Raw genomic sequence first — 27,552 nt, 5'->3', positions numbered from 1 at the left:
TCGGGTGAGGTACTTAAAACAATGACAGCAAGCCAGAATTGGAGCAGGCCAACAGCTGTGCCCTGTTTGAAAAAGACCATTCCTCCGGTGCCCTGAACTCAATATGCCAGCCTCAAAACCAAAGCTCACATCAGAAAATTCATTACAAACCATGATAAATAAGAAAACGGAGAAAAAAGCCAAAAAATGCAAGAATCCATAATGATATTGGGCTTGAGTTAGTCGCAAAGAAACCGGCTATTCCCGGATTCATCCACCCCTTCAGTGGACTGCCTGTGGAATTCTGACTGAATTAACCTGAATATCGCAGTGAAACTCAGTTTGGAGGCAATTAATATCTGTCACCTAGCCAAAGTGTTCCATTGTATTTTCCAAAACACAAAAACTCCCCTTGGTCGTGTTACCTGTAGATTTCTAAGCTTAAAACGCCTATTTGTAGTGTTTTTTATTTCATAATGGCTACTTTAAACAAAGTCTTGTTTGTATGGCGTCAGAATACTAAATTTGGGAAGGAAGAAGGCAAAACCAACTCAGACCCAGAAAACATTTAGGAAATTGCCGCTCAAGAAACCACAAATCGGCTGAGGCACTCAAAACAATGACAGCAAGGCAGAATTGGAGCAGGCCAACAGCTGTGCCCTGTTTGAAAAAGACCATTCCTCCGGTGCCCTGAACACCATATTGCAGCCTCAAAACCAAAGCTCACATCAGAAAATTCATTACAAACCATGAAAAATAAGGAAAATGAGAAAAAAGCCAAAGAATTCCAAGAATGCATAATGATATTGGGCTTGATTTATTCTCAAGGAAACCGGCTGTTCCTGGATTCATCGACCACTGCAGCTGACTGCCTGTGGAATTCTGACTGAATTCACCTGAAAATCGCAGTGAAACTCAGTTTGGAGGCAATTAATATCTGTCACCTCAGACCATTTTATTATCCAAAACACATAACCTCGCCTTGGTCGTGTTACCTGTAGATTTCTAAGCTTCAAACGCCTATATGCTATGTTTTTCATTACAAAATGGCTACTCTGCAAAAACTCTTGTTTGTATTGTGTAAGAATACAAAATTTGGGAAGGAAGAAGGCAAAATCAACTCAGACCCAGAAAACATGTAGGAAATTGCCGCTCAAGAAACCACAAATCGGCTGAGGCACTCAAAGCAATGACAGCAAGCCAGAATTAGAGCAGACTAACAGCTATGCCCTGATTGAAAAAGACCATTCCCCCGGTGCCCTGAATTCCATATTGCAGCCTCATAACCAAAGCTGACATCACAAAATTCATTACAAACCATGATAAATAAGAAAAATGTGAAAAATCCAAAGAAATGCAAGAATCCATAATGATATTGGGCTTGATTTAGTCGCAAGGAAACCGGTTGTTCCCGGATTCATCCACCCCTCCAGCTGACAGCCTGTGGAATTCTGACTGAATTAACCTGAAAATCGCATTGAAACTCTTTTTGGAGGCAATTAATATCTGTCACCTCAGCCAAAGTGTTCCATTTGATTTTCCAAAACACAAAAACTCACCTTGGTCGTGTTACCTGTAGATTTCTAAGCTTCAAACGCCTATGTGTTGTGTTTTTTATTTCATAATGGCTACTCTACCCATACTCTTCTTTCTATGGCGTCAGAATACAAAATTTGGGAAGGAAGGGGGCAAAACCAACTAAGACCCAGAAAACATGTAGGAAATTGCCGCTCAAGAATCCACAAATCGGCTGAGGCACTCAAAAGAATGACAGCAAACCAGAATTGGAGCAGGCCAACAGCTGTGCCCTGATTGAAAAAGACCATTCCCCCAGTGCCCTGAACTCCATATTGCAGCCTCAAAACCAAAACTCACATCAGAAAATTCATTAGAAACGATGATAAATATGAAAACGAAGAAAAAAGCCAAAGAAATGCAAGAATCCATAATGCTATTGGGCTTGATTGAGTCGCAAAGAAACCGGTTGTTCCCGGATTCATCCACCCCTCCAGCTGACAGCCTGTGGAATTCTGACTGAATTAACCTGAAAATCGCATTGAAACTCTTTTTGGAGGCAATTAATATCTGTCACCTCAGCCAAAGTGTTCCATTTGATTTTCCAAAACACAAAAACTCACCTTGGTCGTGTTACCTGTAGATTTCTAAGCTTCAAATGCCTATTTGTTGTGTTTTTTATTTCATAATGGCTACTCTGCTGAAACTCTTGTTTGTATTGCGTCAGAATACAAAATTTGACAAGGAAGAAGGCAAAAGCAACTCAGACCCAGAAAACATTCAGAAAATTGCCGCTCAAGAAACCACAAATCGGCTGAGGCACTCAAAACAATGACAGCAAGCCAGAATTGGAGCAGGCCAACAGCTGTGCCCTGTTTGAAAAGGACCATTCCTCCGGTGCCCTGAACTCAAAATGCCAGCCTCAAAACCAAAGCTCACATCAGAAAATTCACTACAAACCATGATACATAAGAAAAATGAGAAAAAAGCCAAAGAAATGCAAGAATCCATAATGATATTGGGCTTGATTTATTCTCAAGGAAATCAGCTCTTCCCAGATTCATCCCCCCCTCCAGCTGACTACCTGTGGAATTTTGACTGCATTAACCTGAAAATCACAGTGAAACTCAGTTTGGAGGCAATTAATATCTGTCACCTCAGCCAAAGTGTTCCATTTGATTTTCCAAAACACAAAAACTCACCATGGTCGAGTTACCTGTAGATTTCTAAGCTTCAAAAGCATATTTGTTGTGGTTTTTATTTCATAATGGCTACTTTAACCAAACTCTTTTTTGTATTGCGTCAGAATACAAAATTTGACAAGGAAGAAGGCAAAACCAACTCAGACCCAGAAAACATTTAGGAAATTGCCGCTCAAGAAACCAAAAGTCAGCAGAGGTACCCAAACCAATTACATTAAACCAGAATTGGAGCAAGCAAAGAGCTGTGCCCTGATTGAAAAAGATTCATCCTCTTCTGCCCTGAACTCCATCTTCCAGACTCAAAACCAAAGCTCACATCAGAAAATTCATTACACACCATGATAAATAAGAAAAATGAGAATAAATCCAAAGAAATGCAAGATTCCATAATGATATTAGGTTTGATTTAGTCGCAAGGAAACCGGTTGTTCCCAGATTCATCCACCCCTCCAGCTGACTGCCTGTGGAATTCTGACTGAATTAACCTGAAAATCACAGTGAAACTCAGTTTGGAGGCAATTAATATCTGTCACCACAGCCAAAGTGTTCCATTTTATATTCCAAAACACAAAAACTCACCTTGGTCATGTTACCAGTAGATGTCTAAGCTTCAAACGCCTATTTGTTGTGTTTTTTATTTCATAATGGCTACTCTGTCTAAACTCTTGTTTGTATTGCGTCAGAAGCAACATTTGAAGGAAGAAGGCAAAACCAACTCAGACCCAGAAAACATTTAGGAACTTGCCGCTCAAGAAAGCAAACTCAGCTGAGGCCCCCAAACCAATGACAGTAAGCCAGAATTGGAGCAAGCAAAGGTCTGTGCCCTGATTGAATATGGCCATTCCTCCGGTGCCCTGAACTCCATCTTGCAGACTCAAAACCAAAGCTCACATCAGAAAATTCATTACAAACCATCATAAATAAGAAAAATGAGAAAAAAGCCAAAGAAATGCAAGAATCCATAATGATATTGGGCTTGATTCAGTCGCAAGGAAACCGGCTGTTCCCAGATTCATCCACCCCTCCATCTGGCTACCTGTGGAATTCGACTGAATTAACCTGAACATCGCAGTGAAACTCAGTTTGGAGGCAATTAATATCTGTCACCTCAGTCAAAGTGTTCCATTTGATTTTCCAAAACACAAAAACTCACCTTGGTCGTGTTTTCTGTACATGTATAACCTTGAAATGCTTGTTTGTTGTGTTTTTTTATTTCATAATGGCTACTCTGCCGAAACTCTTGTTTGTATTGCATCAGAATACAAAATTTGGGAAGGAAGAAGGAAAAACCAACTCAGACGCAGAAAACATGTAGGAAAATGCCGCTCAAGAAACCACAAATCGGCTGAGGCACCCAAAACAATGACAGCAAGCCAGAATTGGAGCAAGCCAACAGCTATGCCCTGATTGAAAATGACCATTCCTCTTGTGCCCTGAACTCCATATGCCAGCCTAAAAACCAAAGCGCACATCAGAAAATTCATTACAAACCATGATAAATAAGAAAAATAAGAGCCAAAGAAATGCAAGAATCCATAATGATATTGGGCTTGATTTAGTCGCAAGGAAACCGGCTGTTCCCGGATTCATCTACCCCTCCAGGTGACTGCCTGTGGAATTCTGACTGAATTAACCTGAATATCGCAGTGAAACTCAGTTTGGAGGCAATTAATATCTGTCACCTAGCCAAAGTGTTCCATTTGACTTTCCAAAACACAAAAACTCACCTTGGTTGTGTTACCTGTAGATTTCTAAGCTTCAAACGCCTATTGGTTGTGTTTTTCATTCCATAATGGCTACTCTGTCCAAACTCTTGTTTGTATACCATCAGAATACAAAATTTGGGAAGGAAGAAGGCAAAACCAACTCAGACCCAGAAAACATTTAGGAAATTTCCACTCAAGAAACCAAAAGTCAGCTGAGGCTCCCAAAATAATGACAGCAAGCCAGAATTGGAGCAAGCCAACAGCTGTGCCCTGATGGAAAAAGGCCATTCCTCCGGTGCCCTGAACTCCATATTGCAGCTTCAAAACCAAAGCTGACATCAGAAAATTCATTACAAACCATGATAAATAAGACAAATGAGAAAAAAGACAAAGAAATGCAAGAATCCATAATGATATTGGGCTGGATTTATTCGCAAGGATACCGGCTGTTCCCAGTTCATCCACCCCTCCAGCTGACTGCCTGTAGAATTGTGACTGAATTCACCTGAAAATCGCAGTGAAACTCAGTTTGGAGGCAATTTATATCTGTCACCTCAGCCAACGTGTTCCATTTGATTTTCCAAAACACAAAACCTCACCTTGGTCATGTTACCTGTAGATTTCTAAGCTTCAAATGCCTATTTGCTGTGTTTTTCATTACAAAATGGCTGCTCTGCCCAAACTCTTGTTTGTATGGCGTCAGAATACAAAATTTGGGAAGGAAGAAGGCAAAACCAACTCAGACCCTGAAAACATGCAGGAAATTGCTGCTCAAGAAACCAAAAGTCAGCTGAGGCACTCAAAACAATGACAGCAAGCCAGAATTGGAGCAGGCCAACAGCTGTGCCCTGTTTGAAAAAGGCCATTCCTCCGGTTCCCTGAACTGCATATTGCAGCCTCAAAACCAAATCTCACATCAGAAAATTCATTACAAACCTTGATAAATAAAAAATGAGAAAAAAGCCAAAGAAATGCAAGAATCCATAATGATATTAGGCTTGTTTTATTCGCATGGAAACCGGCTGTTCCCAGATTCATCCACCCCTCCAGCTGACTGCCTGTGGAATTCTGACTGAATTAACCTGAATATCGCAGTGAAACTCAGTTTGGTAGCAATTAATATCTGTCACCTCAGCCAAAGCGTTCCATTTTATGTCCCAAAACACAAAAACTCACCATGGTCGTGCTACCTGTAGATTTCTAAGCTTCAAAATCCTATTTCTTGTGGTTTTTATTTCATAATGGCTACTCTGCCCAAACTCTTGTTTGTATGGCATCAGAAAAGATAATTTGGGAAGGCAGACAGCAAAACCAACTCAGACCCAGAAAACCCATAATGATATTGGGCTGGATTTATTCGCAAGGATACCGGCTGTGCCCAGATTCATCCACCCCTACAGCTGACTGCCTGTGGAATTGTGACTGAATTCACCTGAAGTCAGCCGCGGCACCCAAAACAATGACGGGAAGCAAGAATTGGAGCAGGCCAACAGCTGTGCCCTGTTTGAAAAAGACCATTCCTCTTGTGCCCTGAACTCCATATGCCAGCCTCAAAACCAAAGCTCACATCAGAAAATTCATCACGAACCATGATAAATAAGAAAAAGGAGAAAAAAGCCAAAGAAATGCAAGAATGCATAATGATATTCAGCTTGATTTTGTCACAAGGAAACCGGCTGTTCCCGGATTCATCCACCCCTCCAGCGGACTGCCTGTGGAATTCTGACAGAATTCACCTGAAAATCGCAGTGAAACTCAGTTTGGAGGCAATTACTATCTGTAACCTCAGCCAAAGTGTTCCATTTGATTTTCTAAAACACAAAAACTCACCTTGGTCGTATTACCTGTAGATTTCTAAGCTTTAAACGCATATTTGTAGTGTTTTTTATTTCATAATGGCTACTCTGCCGAAACTCTTGTTTGCATGCCATCAGAAAAGAAAATTTGGGAAGGAAGAAGGCAAAACCAACTCAGACCCAGCAAACATTTAGGAAATTGCCGCTCAAGAAACCAAAAGTCAGCTGAGGCACCCAAAACAATGACAGCAAGCCAGATTTGGAGCAAGTCAACAGCTGTGTCCTGTTTGAAAAAGAGTATTCCTCCGGTACCCTGAACTCCATATGCCAGCCTCAAAACCAAAGCTCACATCAGAAAATTCATTACAAACCATGATAAATAAGTAAAATGAGAAAAAAGCCAAAGAAATGCAAGAATCCATAATGATATTGGGCTTGATTGAGTCGCAAGGAAACCGGCTGTTCCCAGATTCATCCACCACTCCTGCTGACTGCCTGTGGAATTCTGACTGAATTAACCAGAAAATCGCAGTGAAACTCACTTTGGAGGCAATTAATATCTGTCACCTCAGCCAAAGTATTCCATTTGATTTTCCAAAACATAAAAACTCACCTTGGTTATGTTACCTGTAGATTTCTAAGCTTCAAAGGCCTATTTGTAGTGTTTTTTAATTCATAATGGCAACTCTGTCCAAACTATTGGTTGTATCGTGTCAGAATAAAATATTTGGGAAGGAAGAAGGCAAAACCAACTAAGATCCAGAAAACATTTAGTAAATTGCCACTCAAGAAACCAGAAGTCAGCTGAGGCACCCAAAACAATGACAGCAAGCCAGAATTGGAGCATGCCAACAGCTGTGCCCTGATTGAAAAAGAACCTTCCTCTGGTGACCTGAACTCAATATGCCAGCCTCAAAACCAAAGCTCACATCAAAAAATTCATTACAAACCATGATAAATAAGAAAAATGAGAAAAAAGCGAAAGAAATGCAAGAATCCATAATGATATTGGGCTGGATTTAGTCGGAAGGAAACGGGCTGTGCCCGGATTCATCCACCGCTCCTGCTGATTGCCTGTGGAATTCTGACTGAATTCACCTGAAAATCGCAGTGAAACTCAGTTTGGAGGCAATTAATATCTGTCTCCTCAGGCAAAATGTTCCATTTGATTTTCCAAAACACAAAAACTCACCTTGGTCGTGTTACCTGTAGATTTCTAAGCTTCAAACGCCTATTTGCTGTGTTTTTCATTACAAAATGGCTACTCTGCCCAAACTCTTGTTTGTATTGTGGCAGAATACAAAATTTGGGAAGGAAGAAGGCAAAACCAACTCAGACGCAGAAAACATTTAGGATATTGCCGCTCAAGAAACCACAAATCGTCTGAGGCTCCCAAAACAATGACAGCAAGCCAGAATTGGAGCAGGCCAAGAGCTGTGCCCTGTTTGAAAAAGACCATTCCCAGCCGGCTCCGCGGCTCATTAAGCTAATCCTCCACCTAGCGGCCCCAGCACACCAGGTTCTAGTCCCGGTCTGGGTGCGGATTCTGTCCCGGTTGCCCCTCTTCCAGGCCAGCCCTCTGCTGTGGCCAGGGAGTGCAGTGGAGGATGGCCCAAGTGCTGGGGCACTGCACCCCATGGGAGACCAGGAAAAGCACCTGGCTCCTGGTTCCTGCAATCGGATCAGCGCGGTGCGCCCGCCGCAGCACACTGGCCGCGGCGGCCATTGGAGGGTGAACCAACGGCAAAGGAAGAAATTTCTCCCTGTCTCTCTCTCTCACTGTCCACTCTGCCTGTCAAGAAAAAAAAAAAAAAAGGAAAAAGACCATTCCCCCGGATCCTGAACTCCATATTGCAGCTTCAAAACCAAAGCTCACCTCAGAAAATTCATTACAAACCATGATAAATAAGAAAAATAAGAAAAAGGCCAAAGAAATGCAAGAATCCATTATGATATTGGGCTTGATTCACTCGAAGGAAACAGGCTGTTCCAGGATTCATCCACCCCTGCAGCTGACTGCCTGTGGTTTCTGACTGAATTCACCTGAAAATCACAGTGAAACTCAGTTTGGAGGCAATTAATATCTGTCACCTCAGCCAAAGTTTCCATTTTATTTTCCAAAACACAAAACCTCACCTTGGTCGTGTTACCTGTAGATTTCTAAGCTTCAAACGGCTATTTGTTGTGTTTTTTATTTCGTAATACCTACTCTGTCCAAACTCTTGTTTGTATTGCATCAGAATACAAAATTTGGGAAGGAAGAAGGGAAAACCAACACAGACCCAAAAAACATCTAGTAAATTGACACACTAGAATCCACAAATTTGCTGAAGCACTCAAAACATTGACAGCAAGCCAGAATTGGAGGAGGCCAACAGCTGTGCCCTGATTGAAAAGAACCATCCTCTTGTTCCCTGAACCCAATATGCCAGCCTTAAAACCAGAGCTCACATCAGAAAATTTATTACAAACCATGATACATAAGAGAAATGAGAAAAAGCCAAAGAAATGCAAGAATCCATAATGATATTGGGCTTGATTTAGTCGCAAGGAAACCGGCTGTTCCTGGATTCATCCACCCCTGCAGCTGAATGCCTGTGGAATTCTGATGGAATTAACCTGAAAATCGCAGGGAAACTCAGTTTGGAGGCAATTAATATCTGTCACCTCAGCCAAAGTGTTCCATTTTCTTTTCCAAAACACAAAAACTCACCTTGGTCGTGTTACCTGTAGATTTCTGAGCTTCAAACGCCTATTTGTTGTACGTTTTATTTCATAATAGATACTCTGTCCAAACTCTTGTTTGTATTGCATCAGAATACAAAATTTGGGAAGGAAGAAGGCAAAACCAACTCAGACCCTGAAAATATTTAGGAAATTACTGCTCAAGAAACCAAAAGTAAGCTGAGGCATGCAGAACAATGACAGCAAGACAGAATTGGAGCAAGCCAACAGCTGTGCCCTGATTGAAAAAGAACCTTCCTCTTGTGCACTGAACTCAATATGCCAGCCTCAAAACCAAAGCTCACATCAGAAAATTCATTACAAACCACGATAAATAAGGGAAATCTGAGAAAGCCAAAGAAATTCAAGAGTCCTTTGTGGTATTTGGCTGGATTTAGACACAAGGAAACTGGCTGTTTGAGGATTCATCCCACCCTTAAACAGACTGACTTTGGAATTCTGATTGAATTCACCTCAAAATTGCACTCACACTCAATTTGGAGGAAATTAGTATCTGTCCCCTCAGCAGAAGGGGTCCATGTCACTTTCCAAAACAAAGAAACTCATCTTGATTGTGTTGCCTGTAAAGTTCTAATCCTGAAAGGCCAATTTGCTTTGTATTTTTTTTTTCTTTCATAATGGCTACTCTGTAAAAATATTGCTTGTATTGCATCAGAATACAAAATTTGGGAATAAGAAGGCAAAAGTAACTCAGACCCAGAAAACATTTAGGATATTGCCACTCAAGAATCCACAAATCAGCTGAGGCACCCAAAACAATGACAGCAAGCCAGAATTGGAGCAACCCAACAGCTGTGCCCTGATTGAAAAACAACCCTCCTCTTGTACCCTGAACTCAATATGCCAGCTTAAAACCAAAGCTCACATCAGAAAATTCATTACAAACCATGATAAATAAGAAAAATGAGAAAAAGCCAAAGAAATGCAAGAATCCATAATGATATTGGGCTTGATTTAGTCACAAGGAAATCGGCTCGTCCAAGATTCATCCCCCCCTCCAGCTGACTGCCTGTGGAATTCTGACTGAATTACTCTAAAATCGCAGTGACAATCAGTTTGGAGGCAATTACTATCTGTCACCTCAGCCAAAGTGTTCCACTTTATTTTCCAAAACACAAAAACTCACTTGGTCTTGTTACCTGTAGATGTATAAGCTTCAAACGCCTATTTGTTGTGTTTTTTATTTCATAATGGCTACTCTGTCAAAACTCTTGTTTGTATTGCCTCAGAATACAAAATTTGGGAAGGCAGAAGGCAAAACCAACTCAGACCCATAAAACATTTAGGAAATTGCCACTCAAGAAACCAAAATCAGCTGAGGCACCCAAAACAATGACAGCAAGCCAGAATTGGAGCAAGCCAACAGCTGTGCCCTGTTTGAAATAGAACCATCCTCTTGTGCCCTGAACTCAATATGCCAGCCTCAAAACCAAAGCTCACATCAGAAAATTCATTACAAACCATGATACAAAAGAAAAATGAGAAAAATCCAAAGCAATGCAAGAATCCATAATGATATTGGGCTTGATTTAGTCACAAGGAAACCAGATGTTCCCGGACGCATCCACCCCTCCAGGTGACTGCCTGTGGAATTCCGACTGAATTAACCTGAAAATTGCAGTGAAACTCAGTTTGGAGGCAATTACTATCTGTCACCTCAGCCAAAGTGTTCCATTTGATTTTCCAAAACACAAAATCTCACCTTCGTCGTGTTACCTGTAGCTTCAAATGCCTATTTGTTGTGTTTTTTATTTCATAATGGCTACTCTGTCCAAACTCTTGTTTGTATTGCGTCAGAATACAAAATTTGGTAAGGAAGAAGGCAAAACCAACTGAGACCCAGAAAACATTTAGGAAATTGCCGCTCAAGAAACCACAAATCGGCTGAGGCACTCAAAACAATGACAGCAAGCCAGAATTGCAGCAACCCAACAGCTGTGCCCTGATTGAAAAAGTTCCTTCCTTTTGTGACCTCAACTCCATATTGCAGCCTCAAAACCAAAGCTCACATCAGAAAATTCATTACAAACCATGATAAATAAGAAAAATGAGAAAAAAGCCAAAGAAATGCAAGAATCCATAATGATATTGGACTTCATTTAGTCACAAGGAAACCGGCTATTACCGGATTCATCCACCCATTCAGCTGACTGACTGTGGAATTCTGACTGAATTAAGCTGAATGGAGGCAGTTAATATCTGTCACCACAGCCAAAGTGTTCCATTTTATTTTCCAAAACACAAAATCTCACCTTGGTCATGTTGCCTGTAGATTTCTAAGCTTCAAACGCCTATTTGCTGTGTTTTTTATTTCATAATGGCTACTCTGTCCAAACTCTTGTTTATATTGTGTCAGAATACAAAATTTGGGAAGAAAGCAGGCAAAACAAACTGAGACTCAGAAAACATTTAGGAAATTGCCGCTCAAGAAACCAAAAGTCAGCTGAGGCACCGAAAACAATGAAAGCAAGCCAGAACTTGAGCAAGCCAACAGCTGTGCCCTGATTGAAAAAGACCATTAATGCAGTGCCCTGAACTCCATATTGCAGTCTCAAAACCAAAGCTCACATCAGAAAATTCATTACAAACCATGATAAATAAGAAAAATGAGAAAAAAGCCAAAGAATTGCAAGAATCCATAATGATATTGGGCTTGATTTAGTCGTAAGGAAACCGGCTGTTCCCGGATTCATCCACCCCTCCAGCTGACTGCCTGTGGATTTCTGACTGAATTAACCTGAAAATCACAGTGAAACTCAGTTTGGAGGCAATTAATACCTGTCACCTCAGCCAAAGTGTTCCATTGTATTTTCCAAAACACAAAAACTCACCTTGGTCGTGTTACCTGTAGATGTATAAGCTTCAAACGCCTATTTGTTTTGTTGCTTATTTCATAATGCTACTGTAAACAAACCCTTGTTTGTATTGCGTCAGAATACAAAATTTGGGAAGAAAGAAGGCAAAATCAACTCAGACCCAGTAATCATTTAGGAAAATGCCGTTCAAGAAACCAAAAGTCAGCTGAGACACCCAAAACAATGACAGCAAGCCAGAAGTGGAGCAAGCCAACAGCTCTGCCCTGTTTGAAAAAGACCATTCCTCCGGTGCCCAGAACTCCATATTGCCGCCTCAAAAGCAAAGCTCACATCAGAAAATTCATTACAAACCAGGATAAATAAGGGAAATTTGAAAAAAACAAAGAAATGCAAGAGTCCTTTGTGATATTTGGCTGGATTTAGACACAAGGAAACCGGCTGTTCCCGGATTCATCCACCACTCCAGCTGACTGCCTGTGGAATTCTGACTGAATTAACCTGAAAATCGCAGTGAAACTCAGTTTGGAGGCAATTAATATCTGTCACCTCAGCCAAAGTGTTTCATTTGATTTTCCAAAACACAAAAACTAACCTTGGTCGTGTTACCTGTAGATTTCTAAGCTTCAAACACATATTTGTTGTGTTTTTTACTTCATAATGGCTACTGTGCCCAAACACTTGTTTCTATTGCGTAAGAATACAAAATTTGGGAAGGAAGATGCCAAAACCAACTGAGAATCAGAAAACATTTAGGAAATTGCTACACAAGAAACGACAAATCGGCTGAGGCACCCAAAACAATGACAGCAAGCCAGAAGTGGAGCAAGCCAAAAGCTGTGCCCTGATTGAAAAAGAACCTTCCTCTTGTGCCCTGAACTCAATATGCCAGCCTCAAAACCAAAGCTCAAACCAGAAAATTCATTACAAACCATGATAAATCAGGGAAATGTGAAAAAGCCAAAGAAATGCAAGAGTCCTTTGTGATAATTATCTGGAATTACACAATAGAAAACTGGCTATTTCCAGATTCTTCCCCCCCATCCACAGACTGACTTTGGAATTCTGATTGAATTCACCTCAAAATCGCACTCACACTCAATTTGGAGGGAATTAGAATCTGTCCCCTCAGCAGAAGGGTTCCATGTCATTTTCCAAAACACAGAAACTCATCTTGCTCATGTTGCCTGTAGATTTCTAATCCTGAAAGGGTAATTTGCTGTGTTTTTTTTTTCTTTCATAATGGCTACTCTGTCCAAAATCTGCTTGAATTGCATCAGAATACAAAATTAGGGAATAAGAAGGCAAAACCAACTGAGACCCAGAAAACATTTAGGAAATTACCACCCAAGAATCCACAAATCGCCTGAGGGACACAAAAAAATGACAGCAAAGCAGAATTGAAGTAAACCAACAGCTGTGCCCTCATTGAAAAATACCATACCTCTGGTGCCTTGACCTCAACATGCCAGCCTCAAAACCAAAGGTCACATCAGAAAATTCATTACAAACTATGATAAATAAGAAAAATCAGAAAAAAGCCAAAGAAATACAAGAATCCATAATGATATTGGACTTCATTTAGTCGCAAGGAAACCGGCTGTTCCCGGATTCATCCACCCCTCCATGGGAATGCCTGTGGACTTCTGACTGAATTATCCAGAAAATCGCAGTGAAACTCAGTTTGGAGACTATTAATATCTATCACCTCAGCCAAAGTGTTCCATTTGATTTTCCAAAACACTAAAACTCAACTTGGTCATGTTACCTGTAGCTTCAAATGCCTATTTGTTTTCTTTTTTATTTCATTATGGCTACTCTTTCAAACTATTGTTTGCATTGTGTCAGAATAAAAAATTTGGGAATAAGAAGGCAAAACCAACTCTGAACCAGTAAACATTTAGGAAATTGCCACTGAAGAAACCAGAAATCGGCTGAGGCACCCAAACCAATGACAGCAAGCCAGAATTGGAGCAAGGCAACAGCTGTTCCCTGATTAAAAAAGAACTGTCCTCTTGCACCCTGAACTCAATATGCCAGCCTGAAAACCAAAGCTCACATCTGAAAATTCATTACAAACCATAATTAATAAGAAAAATGAGAAAAAAAGCCAAAGAAATGCACGAGTTCTTAGTGATATTGTGCTGGATTTAGTCGCAAGGCAACCGGCTGTTCTCGGATTCATCCACCCCTCCAGCTGACTGCCTGTGGAGTTCTGACTGAATTATCCTGAAAATCGCAGTGAAACTCAGTTTGGAGGCAATTAATATCTGTCACCTCAGTCAAAGTTTCCATTGTATTTTCCAAAACAGAAAAACTCACCTTGGTCGTGTTACCTGTAGATTTCTAAGCTACAAACACCTATCTGTTGGGTTTTTTATTTCATAATGGCTACTGTGCCTAAACTCTTGTTTGTATTGTGGCAGAATACAAAATTTGGGAAGGAAGAAGTCAAAACCAACTCAGACCCAGAAAACATTTAGGAAATTGCCACACAAGAAACCACAAATTGGCTGAGGCACCAAAACCAATGACAGCAAGCCAGAATTGGAGCAAGGCAACAGCTGTGCCCTGATTGAAAAAGAACATCCTCTTGTGCCCTGAACTCAATATGCCAGCCTCAAAACCACAGCTCACATCAGAAAATTCATTACAAACCATGATAAATAAGGAAAATCAGAAAAAAGCCAAAGAAATGCAAGAATCCACAATGATATTGGGCTTGATTCAGTCACAAGGAAACCGGCTGTTCCCAGATGCATCCACCCCTCCAGCTGACTGCCTGTGGAATTCTGAGTGAATTAACCCGAAAATCGCAGTGAAACTCAGTTTGGAGGCAATTAATATCTGTCACCTCAGCCAAAGTGATCCATTTGATTTTCCAAAACACAAAAACTCACCTTGGTCGTGTTATCCGTAGATTTATATGCTTCGAACACCTTTTGTTGTGTTTTTTATTTCATAATGGCTACTCTGTCGAAACTCTTGTTTGCATTGTGTCAGAATGCAAAATTTGGGAAGGAAGAAGGCAAAACCAATTCAGACCCAGAAAACATTTAGGAAATTGCCACTCAGGAAACCTGAAGTCAGCTGAGGCACCCAAAACAATGACAGCAAGCCAGAATTGGAGCAAGCCAACAGCTGTATACTGTTTGAAAAAGACCATTCCTCCGGTGCCCTGAACTCCATATTGCAGCCTTAAAACCAAAGCTCACATCAGAAATTTCATTTCAAACCTTGATAAATAAGGGAAATGTGAATGAGCCAAGGAAATGCAAGAGTCCTTTGTGATATTTGGCTGGATTTAGAGAAAAGGAAACTGCCTGTTTCAACATTCATCCCCCCTTCCATAGACTGACTTTGGAATTCTGATTGAATTCACCTCAAAATCTCACTCACACTGTATTTGGAGGGAATTAGAATCTGTCCCCTCAGCAGAACGGTTCCATGTCATTTTCCAAAACACAGAAACTCATATTGGTCGTGTTGCCTGTAGAATTCTAATCCTGAAAGGGCAATATGCTGTTTTTTTTTTTTTTTTTTCATAATGGCTACTCTGTCCAAACTCTGCTTGTATTGCATCAGAATACAAAATTTTTGAAGGTAGAAGGCAAAACCAACTCAGACCCAGAAAACATTTAGGAAATTGCCGCTCAAGAAACCAAAAGTCAGCTGAGGCACCCAAACCAATGACAGCAAGCCAATTGGAGCTAGCCAACAGCTGTGCCCTGATTGAAAAAGTTCCTTCCTTTTGTGACCTCAACTCCATATTGCAGCCTCAAAACCAAATCTCACATCAGAAAATACATTACAAACCATGATAAATAAGAAAAATGAGACAAAAGCCAAAGAAATGCAAGAATCCATAATGATATTGGGCTTTTTTAGTCTCAAGGAAACCGGCTGTTCCCGGATTCTTCCATTCCTCCAGCTGACTGCCTGTGGAATTCTGACTGAATTAACCTGTAAATCGCAGTGAAACTCAGTTTGGAGGCAATTAATATTTGTCACCTCAGCCAAAGTGTTCCATTTGATTTTCCAAAACAAAAAAACTCACCTCGGTCTTGTTACCTGTAGATTTATAAGCTTCAAAGCCCTATTTGCTGTGGTTTTTATTTCATAATGGCTACTCTGTCCAAACTCTTGTTTGTATTGCCTCAGAATACAAAATTTTGGATGGAAGAAGGCAAAACCAACTCAGACCCAGAAAACATTTAGGAAATTTCCGCTCAATAAACCACACATCTGCTGAGGCACCCAAAACCATGAAAGAAAGATAGAATTGGAGCTAGCCAACAGCTGTGCCATGTTTGAAAAAGACCATTAATCCAGTGCCCTGAACTCAACATGCCAGCCTCAAAACCAAAGCTCACATCAGAAAACTCATTACAAACCATGATAAATAAGAAAAATGCAAAAAAAGCCAAGAAATGCAAGAATCCATAATGATATTGGGCTTGATTTAGTCGCAAGGAAACCGTCTGTTTTTGTTGTGTTTTTTATTTCATACTGGCTACTGTGCCCAAACTCTTGTTTGCATTGTGTCAGAATACAAAATGTGGAAAGGAAGAAGACAAAACCAACTCAGACCCAGAAAACATTTATGAAATTGCCGCTTAAGAAACCAAAAGTCAGCTGAGGCACCGAAAGCAATGACAGCAAGCCAAAATTGGAGCAAGCCAACAGCTGTGCCATGATTGAAAAAGAACCTTCCTCTTGTGCCCTGAACTCCATATTGCAGCCTCAAAACTAAAGCTCACATCAGAAAATTCATGACAAACCATGATAAATAAGGGAAATGTGAAAAAGCCAAAGAAATGCAAGAGTTCTTTGTGATATTTGGCTGGATTAGACACAAGGAAACTGACTGTTTCCAGATTTGTCCCCCCCTTCCACAGACTGACTTTGGAATTCTGATTGAATTTACCTCAAAATCGCACTCACACTCAATTTGGAGGGAATTAGAATCTGTCGCCTCAGCAGAAGGGTTCCATGTCACTTTCCAAAACAAAGAAACTCATCTTGATCATGTTGCCTGTAGATTTCTAATCCTGAAAGGGCAATTTGCTGTGTTTTTTTTTTTTTCTTTCATAATGGCTACTCTATCCAAAATCTTACAAACCTTGATAAATAAGAAAAATGAGAAAAAAGCCGAAGAAATACAAGAAGCTTTGTGGTATTTGGCTGGATTTAGTCGCAAGGAAACCGGCTGTTCCCAGATTCATCCACCCCTCCAGGTGATGGCCTGTGGAATTCTGACCTAACTAACCTGAAAATCGCAGTGAAACTCAGTTTGGAGGCAATTAATATCTGTCACCTCAGCCAAAGTGTTCCATTTGATTTTCCAAAACACAAAACCTCACCTTGCTCTTGTTACCTGTAGATTTCTAAGCTTCACAAGCCTATTTGTTGTGTTTTTTATTTCATAATGGCTGCTCTCCCCAAAATCTTGTTTGTATTGCGTCAGAATACAAAATTTGGGAAGGAAGAAGGCAAAACCAACTCAGACCCAGAAAACATGTAGGAAATTGAGGCTCAAAAAGCAAAAGTCAGCTGAGGCATCCAAAACAATGACAGCAAGCCAGAATTGGAGCTAGCCAACAGCTGTGCCCTGATTGAAAAAGAACCTTCTTCTTGTGCCCTGAACTCCATATTGCAGCCTCAAAACCAAAGCTCACATCAGAAAATTCATTACAAACCATGAAAAATAAGGAAAATGAGAAAAAAGCCAAAGAAATGCAAGAATCCATAATGATATTGGGCTTCATTGAGTCGCAAGGAAACCGGCTGTTCCCGGATTCATCAACCCTCAGCTGACTGCCTGTGGAATTCTGACTGTATTATCCTGAAAATCGCAGTGAAACTCAGTTTGGAGGCAATTAATATTTGTCACCTCAGCCAAAGTGTTCCATTGTAGTTTGCAAAACACAAAACCTCACCTTGGTCATGTTACCTGTAGATTTCTAAGCTTCACAAGCCTATTTGTTGTGTTTTTTATTTCATAATGGCTGCTCTCCCCAAAATCTTGTTTGTATGGCGTCAGAATACAAAATTTGGGAAGGAAGAAGGCAAAACCAACTGAGATTCAGAAAACATTTAGGAAATTGCCGCTCAAGAAACTGAAGGACACTGAGGCACCCAAAACCTTGAATGGAAGACAGAATTGGAGTAAGCCAACAGCTGTTACCTGATTGAATAAGACCATTCCTCCGGTGCCCTGAACTCCATCTTGCAGGTTCAAAACCAAAGCTCACATCAGAAAATTCATTACAAACCATGAAAAATAAGAAAAATCCTAAAAAATCCAAAGAAATTCAGGAGTTCTTAGTGATATTGGGCTTGAATCATTCCCTGGTTAATTTCTGTTTCCAGATTCATCCATACCTCCCAGCTGAGTGTCTGTGGTTTCTGACTGAATTCACCTGAAAATCGCAGTGAAACTCGGTTTGGAGGCAATTACTATCTGTCACCTCAGCCAAAGTGTTCCATTTGATTTTCCAAAACAGAAAACCTCACCTTGGTCGTGTTACCTGTAGATTTCTAAGCTTCAAATGCATATTTGTTGTGTTGTTTATTTCATAATGGCTACTCTGTCCAAACTCTTGTTTGTATGGCGTCAGAATACAAAATTTGGGAAGGAAGAATGCAAATCCAACTGAGACTCAGAAAACATATAGGAAATTGCCGCTCAAGAAACCTAAAGTCAGCTGAGGCACCAAAAAAATGACAGCAATCCAGAACTTGAGCAAGCCAACAGCTGTGCCCTGATTGAAAAAGAACCTTCTTCTTGTGCCCTGAACTCCATATTGCAGCCTCAAAACCAAAGCTCACATCAGAAAATTCATTACAAACCATGATAAATAAGAAAAATGAGAAAAAAGCCAAAGAAATGCAAGAGTCCTTTGTGATATTGGGCTTGATTTATTCTCTTATTGCTGGCTGGTTGCAGATTCATCAACAACTCCCAGCTGAGTGAATAGGGATTCTGACTGAATTCACCTCAAAATGGCAGTGAAATTCGGTTTGGAGGCAATTAATATCTGTCACCTCAGCCAAAGTGTTCCACTTTACTTTCCAATACACAAAAACTCACCTTGGTCATGCTACCTGCAGATTTCTAAGCTTCAAACGCAATTTGTTGTGTTGTTTATTTCATAATGGCTACTGTGCCCAAACTTTGTTTGTATTGTGTCAGAATGCAAAATTTCAAAAGGGAGAAGGCAAAAGCAACTCTGACCCAGAAAACATTTAGGAAATTTTCACTCAAGAAACCAAAAGTCAGCTGAGGCACCCAAAACAATGACAGCAAGCCAGAATTGGAGCATGCCAACAGCTGTGCCCTGATTGAAAAAGAACCTTCCTCTTGTGCCCTGAACTCAATATGCCAGCCTCAAAACCAAAGCTCACATCAGAAAATTCATTACAAACCATGATAAAGAAGAAAAATGAGAAAAAAGCCAAAGAAATGCAAGAATCCCTAATTATATTGGGCTTGATTTAGTCGCAAGGAACCCGGCTGTTCTCGGATTCATTCGCCCCTCAAGCTGACGGCCTGTGGAATTCTGACTGAATTAACCTGAAAATCGCAGTGAAACTCAGTTTGGAGGCAATTAATATCTGTCACCTCAGCCAAAGTGTTCCATTTGATTTTCCAAAACAGAAAAACTCACCTTGGTTGTTTTACCTGTAGATGTCTAAGTTTCAACATCCTATTTCTTGTGTGTTTTATTTCATAATGGCTACTCTGTCCAAACTCTTGTTTGTATTGCATCAGAATACAAAATTTGGGAAGGAAGAAGGCAACACCAAATCAGACCCAGAAAACATTTAGGAAATTGCCGCTCAAGAAGCCAAAAGTCACTGAGGCACCCAAAACCATGACAGCAAGCCAGAAGTGGAGCAAGCCAACAGCTGTGCCCTGATTGAAAAAGAACCTTCCTCTTGTGCCCTGAACTCCATATTGCAGCCTCAAAACCAAAGCTCACATCAGAAAATTCATTACAAGCCATGATAAATAAGAAAAAAGAGAAAAAAGCCAAAGAATTGCAAGAATCCATAATGATATAGGGCTTGATTTAGTCGCTAGGAAACCGGCTGTTCCTGGATTCATCTACCCCTCCAGCTGACTGCCTGTGGAATTCTGACTGAATTAACCTGAAAATCACAGTGAAACTCAGTTTGGAGGCAATTAATATCTGTCACCTCAGCCAAAGTGTTCCATTTGATTTTCCAAAACACAAAAACTCACCTTGGTAGTGTTACTTGTAGATTTCTAAGCTTCAAACGCCTATTAGTTGTGTTTTTTCTTTCGTAATGGCTATTCTGTACAAACTCTTCTTTGCATTGCATCAGAATACAAAATTTGGGAAGGAAGAAGGCAAAGCCAACTCAGACCCAGAAAACATTTGGGAAATTGCCACACAAGAAACCACAAATCGGCTGAGGCACTCAAAACAATGACAGCAAGCCAGAAGTGGAGCAAGCCAACAGCTGTGCCCTGATTGAAAAAGAACCATCCTCTTGTGCCCTGAACTCCATATTGCAACCTCAAAACCAAAGCTCACATCAGAAAATTCATTACAAACCATGATAAATAAGAAAAAAGAGAAAAAAGCCAAAGAAATGCAAGAATCCATAATGATATTGGGTTTGATTTAGTTGCAAGGAAACCGGCTGTTCCCGGATTCATCCACCCCTCCAGCTGACTGCCTGTGGAATTCTGACTGAATTCACCTGAAAATCACAGTGAAACTCAGTTTGGAGGCAATTAATATCTGTCACCTCAGCCAAAGTTTCCATTTTATTTTCCAAAACACAAAACCTCACCTTGGTCGTGTTACCTGTAGATTTCTAAGCTTCAAACACCTATTTGTTGTGTTTTTTTATTTCATAATGGCTACCGTGCCCAAACTCTTGTTTGTATTGTGGCAGAATACAAAATTTGGGAAGGAAGAAGCCAAAACCAACTCAGACCCATAAAACATTTAGGAAATTGCCGCTCAAGAAACCAAAAGTCAGCTGAGGCACCCAAAACAATGACAGCAAGGCAAAATGGGAGCAAGGCGACAACTGTACCCTGTTTGAAAAAGACCATTCCTCCTGTGCCCTGAACTCCATATTCCAGCCTCAAAACCAAAGCTCACAGCAGAAAATTCATTACAAACCATGATAAATAAGGGAAATGTGAAAAAGCCAAAGAAATGCAGGAGTCCTTTGTGATATTTGGCTGGATTCAGACACAAGGAAACTGGCTGTTCCCAGATTCATACCCCCTTCCACAGACAGACTTTGGAATTCTGATTGAATTCACCTCAAAATCGCTCTCACACTCAATTTGGAGGGAATTAGGATCTGTCCCCTCAGCAGAAGCGTTGTATGTCATTTTCCAAAACACAGAAACTCATCTTGGTCGAGTTGCCTGTAGATTTCTAATCCTGAAAGGGCAATTTGCTGTGTTATTTTTTCTTTCATAATGGCTACTCTGTCAAAATCTTGCTTGTATTGCATCAGAATACAAAATTTGGGAAGGAAGAAGTTAAAACCGACTCAGACCCAGAAAATATTTAGCAAATTACCGCTCAAGAAACCACAAATCGGCTGAGGCACCCAAAACAATGACAGCAAGCCAGAATTGGAGCAAGCCAACAGCTGTGCCCTGATTGAACAAAACCATTAATCCAGTGCCCTGAACTCCATCTTCCAGCCTCAAAACCAAAGCTCACAAAAAATAATCATTACAAACAATGATAAATAAGGGAAATCTGAGAAAGCCAAAGTAATTCAAGAGTCCTTTGTGGTATTTGGCTGGATTTAGACAGAAGGAAACAGGCTGTTTCTGGATTCATCCCCCCCTTCCACAGACTGACTTTGGAATTCTGACTCAATTCACCTCAAAATCGCACTCACACTCAATTTGGAGGGAATTAGTATCTGTCCCCTCAGCAGAAGTGTTCCATGTGAATTTCCAAGACACAGAAACTCATCTTGGTCGCGTTGCCTGTAGATTTCTAATCCTGAAAGGGCAATTTACTGTGTTTTTTTTTTCTTTCATAATGGCTACTCTGTCCAAAATCTTGCTTGTATTGCGTCAGAATACAAAATTTGGGAATAAGAAGGCAAATCCGATCAGAACCAGAAAACATTTAGGAAACTGCAGAAAAAGAATCCACATATCAGCTGAGGCACCCAAAACAATGACAGCAAGCAGAATTGGAGCACGCCAACAGCTGTGCCCTGATTGAAAAAGAACCTTCCTCTTGTGCCCTAAACTCAATATGCCAGCCACAAAACCAAAGCTCACATCAAAAAATTCTTTTCAAACCATGATAAATAGGAAAAATCAGAAAAAAGCCAAAGAAATGCAAGTTTTCTTAGTGATATTGGGCTTGATTTATTCCTAAGTAAACAGCTGTTTCCAGATTCATCCACAACTCCCAGCTGAGTGAATAGGGATTCTGACTGAATTCACCTCAAAATGGCAGTGAAATTCGGTTTGGAGACAATTAATATCTGTCACCTCAGCCAAAGTGTTCCATTTTATTTTCCAAAACAAAAAAACTCACTTTGGTCATGTTACCTATAGATTTCCAAGCTTCAAACGCCTATTTGTTGTGTTTTTTATTTCATAATGGCTACTCTGTCCAAAATCTTCCTTGTATTGCATCACATACAAAATTTCGGAAGGAAGAAGGCAAAGCCAACTCAGACACAGAAAACATTTAGGAAATTGCCACTCAAGAAACCAAAAGTCAGCTGAGGCACCCAAAACCATGACAGCAAGCCAGAATTGGAGGAGGCAATCAGCTGAGTCCTGATTGAAAAAGGCCATTCTTCCGGGACCCTGAACTCCATATTCCAGCCTCAAAACCAAAGCTGACATCAGGAAATTCATTACAAACCACGATACATAAGAAAAATGAGAAAAAAGCCAAGAAATGCAAGAATCCATAATGATATTGAGCTGGATTTAGTCGGAAGGAAACGGGCTGTGCCCGGATTCATCCACCCCTCCAGCTGACTGCCTGTGGAATTCTGACTGAATTCACCTGAAAATCGCAGTGAAACTCAGTTTGGAGGCAATTAATATCTGTCACCTCAGCCAAAGTGTTCCATTTTATTTTCCATAACACAAAAACTCACCTTGGTCATGTTATCTGTAGATTTCTAAGCTTCAAACACCTATGTGTAGTGTTTTTTTATTTCATAATGGCTGCACTGGCCAAACTCTTGTTTGTATTGTGTCAGAATACAAAATTTGGGAAGGAAGAAGGCAAAACCAACTCAGACCCAGAAAACATTTAGGAAATTGCCGCTCAAGAAATCACAAATCAGCTGAGGCACCCAAAAAAATGTCAGGATGCCAGAATTAGAACACGCCAACAGCTGTGCCCTGATTGAAAAAGAACCTTCCTCTTGTGCCCTGAACTCAATATGCCAGCCTCAAAACCAAAGCTCACATCAGAAAATTCATTACAAACCATGATAAATAAGAAAAATCAGAAAAAAGCCAAAGAAATGCAGGAGTTCTTAGTGATATTGGGCTTGATTTATTCTCTTATTGCTGGCTGGTTGCAGATTCATCAACAACTCCCAGCTGAGTGTCTGTGGTTTCTGACTGAATTCACCTGAAAATCACAGTGAAACTCAGTTTGGAGGCAATTAATATCTGTCACCTCAGCCAAAGTTTCCATTTTATTTTCCAAAACACAAAACCTCACCTTGGTCGTGTTACCTGTAGATTTCTAAGCTTCAAACACCTATTTGTTGTGTTTTTTATTTCATAATGGCTACCGTGCCCAAACTCTTGTTTGTATTGTGGCAGAATACAAAATTTGGGAAGGAAGAAGCCAAAACCAACTCAGACCCATAAAACATTTAGGAAATTGCCGCTCAAGAAACCAAAAGTCAGCTGAGGCACCCAAAACAATGACAGCAAGGCAAAATGGGAGCAAGGCGACAACTGTACCCTGTTTGAAAAAGACCATTCCTCCTGTGCCCTGAACTCCATATTCCAGCCTCAAAACCAAAGCTCACAGCAGAAAATTCATTACAAACCATGATAAATAAGGGAAATGTGAAAAAGCCAAAGAAATGCAGGAGTCCTTTGTGATATTTGGCTGGATTCAGACACAAGGAAACTGGCTGTTCCCAGATTCATACCCCCTTCCACAGACAGACTTTGGAATTCTGATTGAATTCACCTCAAAATCGCTCTCACACTCAATTTGGAGGGAATTAGGATCTGTCCCCTCAGCAGAAGCGTTGTATGTCATTTTCCAAAACACAGAAACTCATCTTGGTCGAGTTGCCTGTAGATTTCTAATCCTGAAAGGGCAATTTGCTGTGTTATTTTTTCTTTCATAATGGCTACTCTGTCAAAATCTTGCTTGTATTGCATCAGAATACAAAATTTGGGAAGGAAGAAGTTAAAACCGACTCAGACCCAGAAAATATTTAGCAAATTACTGCTCAAGAAACCACAAATCGGCTGAGGCACCCAAAACAATGACAGCAAGCCAGAATTGGAGCAAGCCAACAGCTGTGCCCTGATTGAACAAAACCATTAATCCAGTGCCCTGAACTCCATCTTCCAGCCTCAAAACCAAAGCTCACAAAAAATAATCATTACAAACAATGATAAATAAGGGAAATCTGAGAAAGCCAAAGTAATTCAAGAGTCCTTTGTGGTATTTGGCTGGATTTAGACAGAAGGAAACAGGCTGTTTCTGGATTCATCCCCCCCTTCCACAGACTGACTTTGGAATTCTGACTCAATTCACCTCAAAATCGCACTCACACTCAATTTGGAGGGAATTAGTATCTGTCCCCTCAGCAGAAGTGTTCCATGTGAATTTCCAAGACACAGAAACTCATCTTGGTCGCGTTGCCTGTAGATTTCTAATCCTGAAAGGGCAATTTACTGTGTTTTTTTTTTCTTTCATAATGGCTACTCTGTCCAAAATCTTGCTTGTATTGCGTCAGAATACAAAATTTGGGAATAAGAAGGCAAATCCGATCAGAACCAGAAAACATTTAGGAAACTGCAGAAAAAGAATCCACATATCAGCTGAGGCACCCAAAACAATGACAGCAAGCAGAATTGGAGCACGCCAACAGCTGTGCCCTGATTGAAAAAGAACCTTCCTCTTGTGCCCTAAACTCAATATGCCAGCCACAAAACCAAAGCTCACATCAAAAAATTCTTTTCAAACCATGATAAATAGGAAAAATCAGAAAAAAGCCAAAGAAATGCAAGTTTTCTTAGTGATATTGGGCTTGATTTATTCCTAAGTAAACAGCTGTTTCCAGATTCATCCACAACTCCCAGCTGAGTGAATAGGGATTCTGACTGAATTCACCTCAAAATGGCAGTGAAATTCGGTTTGGAGACAATTAATATCTGTCACCTCAGCCAAAGTGTTCCATTTTATTTTCCAAAACAAAAAAACTCACTTTGGTCATGTTACCTATAGATTTCCAAGCTTCAAACGCCTATTTGTTGTGTTTTTTATTTCATAATGGCTACTCTGTCCAAAATCTTCCTTGTATTGCATCACATACAAAATTTCGGAAGGAAGAAGGCAAAGCCAACTCAGACACAGAAAACATTTAGGAAATTGCCACTCAAGAAACCAAAAGTCAGCTGAGGCACCCAAAACCATGACAGCAAGCCAGAATTGGAGGAGGCAATCAGCTGAGTCCTGATTGAAAAAGGCCATTCTTCCGGGACCCTGAACTCCATATTCCAGCCTCAAAACCAAAGCTGACATCAGGAAATTCATTACAAACCACGATACATAAGAAAAATGAGAAAAAAGCCAAGAAATGCAAGAATCCATAATGATATTGAGCTGGATTTAGTCGGAAGGAAACGGGCTGTGCCCGGATTCATCCACCCCTCCAGCTGACTGCCTGTGGAATTCTGACTGAATTCACCTGAAAATCGCAGTGAAACTCAGTTTGGAGGCAATTAATATCTGTCACCTCAGCCAAAGTGTTCCATTTTATTTTCCATAACACAAAAACTCACCTTGGTCATGTTATCTGTAGATTTCTAAGCTTCAAACACCTATGTGTAGTGTTTTTTATTTCATAATGGCTGCACTGGCCAAACTCTTGTTTGTATTGTGTCAGAATACAAAATTTGGGAAGGAAGAAGGCAAAACCAACTCAGACCCAGAAAACATTTAGGAAATTGCCGCTCAAGAAATCACAAATCAGCTGAGGCACCCAAAAAAATGTCAGGATGCCAGAATTAGAACACGCCAACAGCTGTGCCCTGATTGAAAAAGAACCTTCCTCTTGTGCCCTGAACTCAATATGCCAGCCTCAAAACCAAAGCTCACATCAGAAAATTCATTACAAACCATGATAAATAAGAAAAATCAGAAAAAAGCCAAAGAAATGCAGGAGTTCTTAGTGATATTGGGCTTGATTTATTCTCTTATTGCTGGCTGGTTGAAGATTCATCAACAACTCCCAGCTGAGTGTCTGTGGTTTCTGACTGAATTCACCTGAAAATCACAGTGAAACTCAGTTTGGAGGCAATTAATATCTGTCACCTCAGCCAAAGTTTCCATTTTATTTTCCAAAACACAAAACCTCACCTTGGTCGTGTTACCTGTAGATTTCTAAGCTTCAAACACCTATTTGTTGTGTTTTTTATTTCATAATGGCTACCGTGCCCAAACTCTTGTTTGTATTGTGGCAGAATACAAAATTTGGGAAGGAAGAAGCCAAAACCAATTCAGACCCATAAAACATTTAGGAAATTGCCGCTCAAGAAACCAAAAGTCAGCTGAGGCACCCAAAACAATGACAGCAAGGCAAAATGGGAGCAAGGCGACAACTGTACCCTGTTTGAAAAAGACCATTCCTCCTGTGCCCTGAACTCCATATTCCAGCCTCAAAACCAAAGCTCACAGCAGAAAATTCATTACAAACCATGATAAATAAGGGAAATGTGAAAAAGCCAAAGAAATGCAGGAGTCCTTTGTGATATTTGGCTGGATTCAGACACAAGGAAACTGGCTGTTCCCAGATTCATACCCCCTTCCACAGACAGACTTTGGAATTCTGATTGAATTCACCTCAAAATCGCTCTCACACTCAATTTGGAGGGAATTAGGATCTGTCCCCTCAGCAGAAGCGTTGTATGTCATTTTCCAAAACACAGAAACTCATCTTGGTCGAGTTGCCTGTAGATTTCTAATCCTGAAAGGGCAATTTGCTGTGTTATTTTTTCTTTCATAATGGCTACTCTGTCAAAATCTTGCTTGTATTGCATCAGAATACAAAATTTGGGAAGGAAGAAGTTAAAACCGACTCAGACCCAGAAAATATTTAGCAAATTACTGCTCAAGAAACCACAAATCGGCTGAGGCACCCAAAACAATGACAGCAAGCCAGAATTGGAGCAAGCCAACAGCTGTGCCCTGATTGAACAAAACCATTAATCCAGTGCCCTGAACTCCATCTTCCAGCCTCAAAACCAAAGCTCACAAAAAATAATCATTACAAACAATGATAAATAAGGGAAATCTGAGAAAGCCAAAGTAATTCAAGAGTCCTTTGTGGTATTTGGCTGGATTTAGACAGAAGGAAACAGGCTGTTTCTGGATTCATCCCCCCCTTCCACAGACTGACTTTGGAATTCTGACTCAATTCACCTCAAAATCGCACTCACACTCAATTTGGAGGGAATTAGTATCTGTCCCCTCAGCAGAAGTGTTCCATGTGAATTTCCAAGACACAGAAACTCATCTTGGTCGTGTTGCCTGTAGATTTCTAATCCTGA

General features: G+C 40.4%; 1 long non-coding RNA gene across 2 annotated transcripts in view; it reads right to left on the bottom strand.

Moving 5' to 3' along the window:
• Positions 1-27,552, bottom strand: part of LOC149121664 (uncharacterized) — a 189,602-nt gene that overhangs the window by 120,296 nt on the left and 41,754 nt on the right. Inside the window, exon 1 of one of the 2 annotated variants that reach the window (XR_016223031.1) lies at positions 7,391-7,656. The exons of the other annotated variant lie outside the window; for it this stretch is intronic. This is a non-coding gene — a long non-coding RNA (uncharacterized LOC149121664). Of the gene's footprint in view, positions 1-7,390; positions 7,657-27,552 lie in introns of those variants that run through there. 2 annotated transcript variants of the gene reach the window in all.

This window comes from Oryctolagus cuniculus, chromosome 16 (genome assembly GCF_051225735.1).
Source record: "Oryctolagus cuniculus isolate XC-2025 breed Fujian yellow rabbit chromosome 16, ASM5122573v1, whole genome shotgun sequence".
Taxonomy (NCBI): Eukaryota; Metazoa; Chordata; class Mammalia; order Lagomorpha; family Leporidae; genus Oryctolagus; species Oryctolagus cuniculus.
Note: the sequence above shows the minus strand (reverse complement) of the source record. Positions and strands in the feature narration are given on the sequence as shown.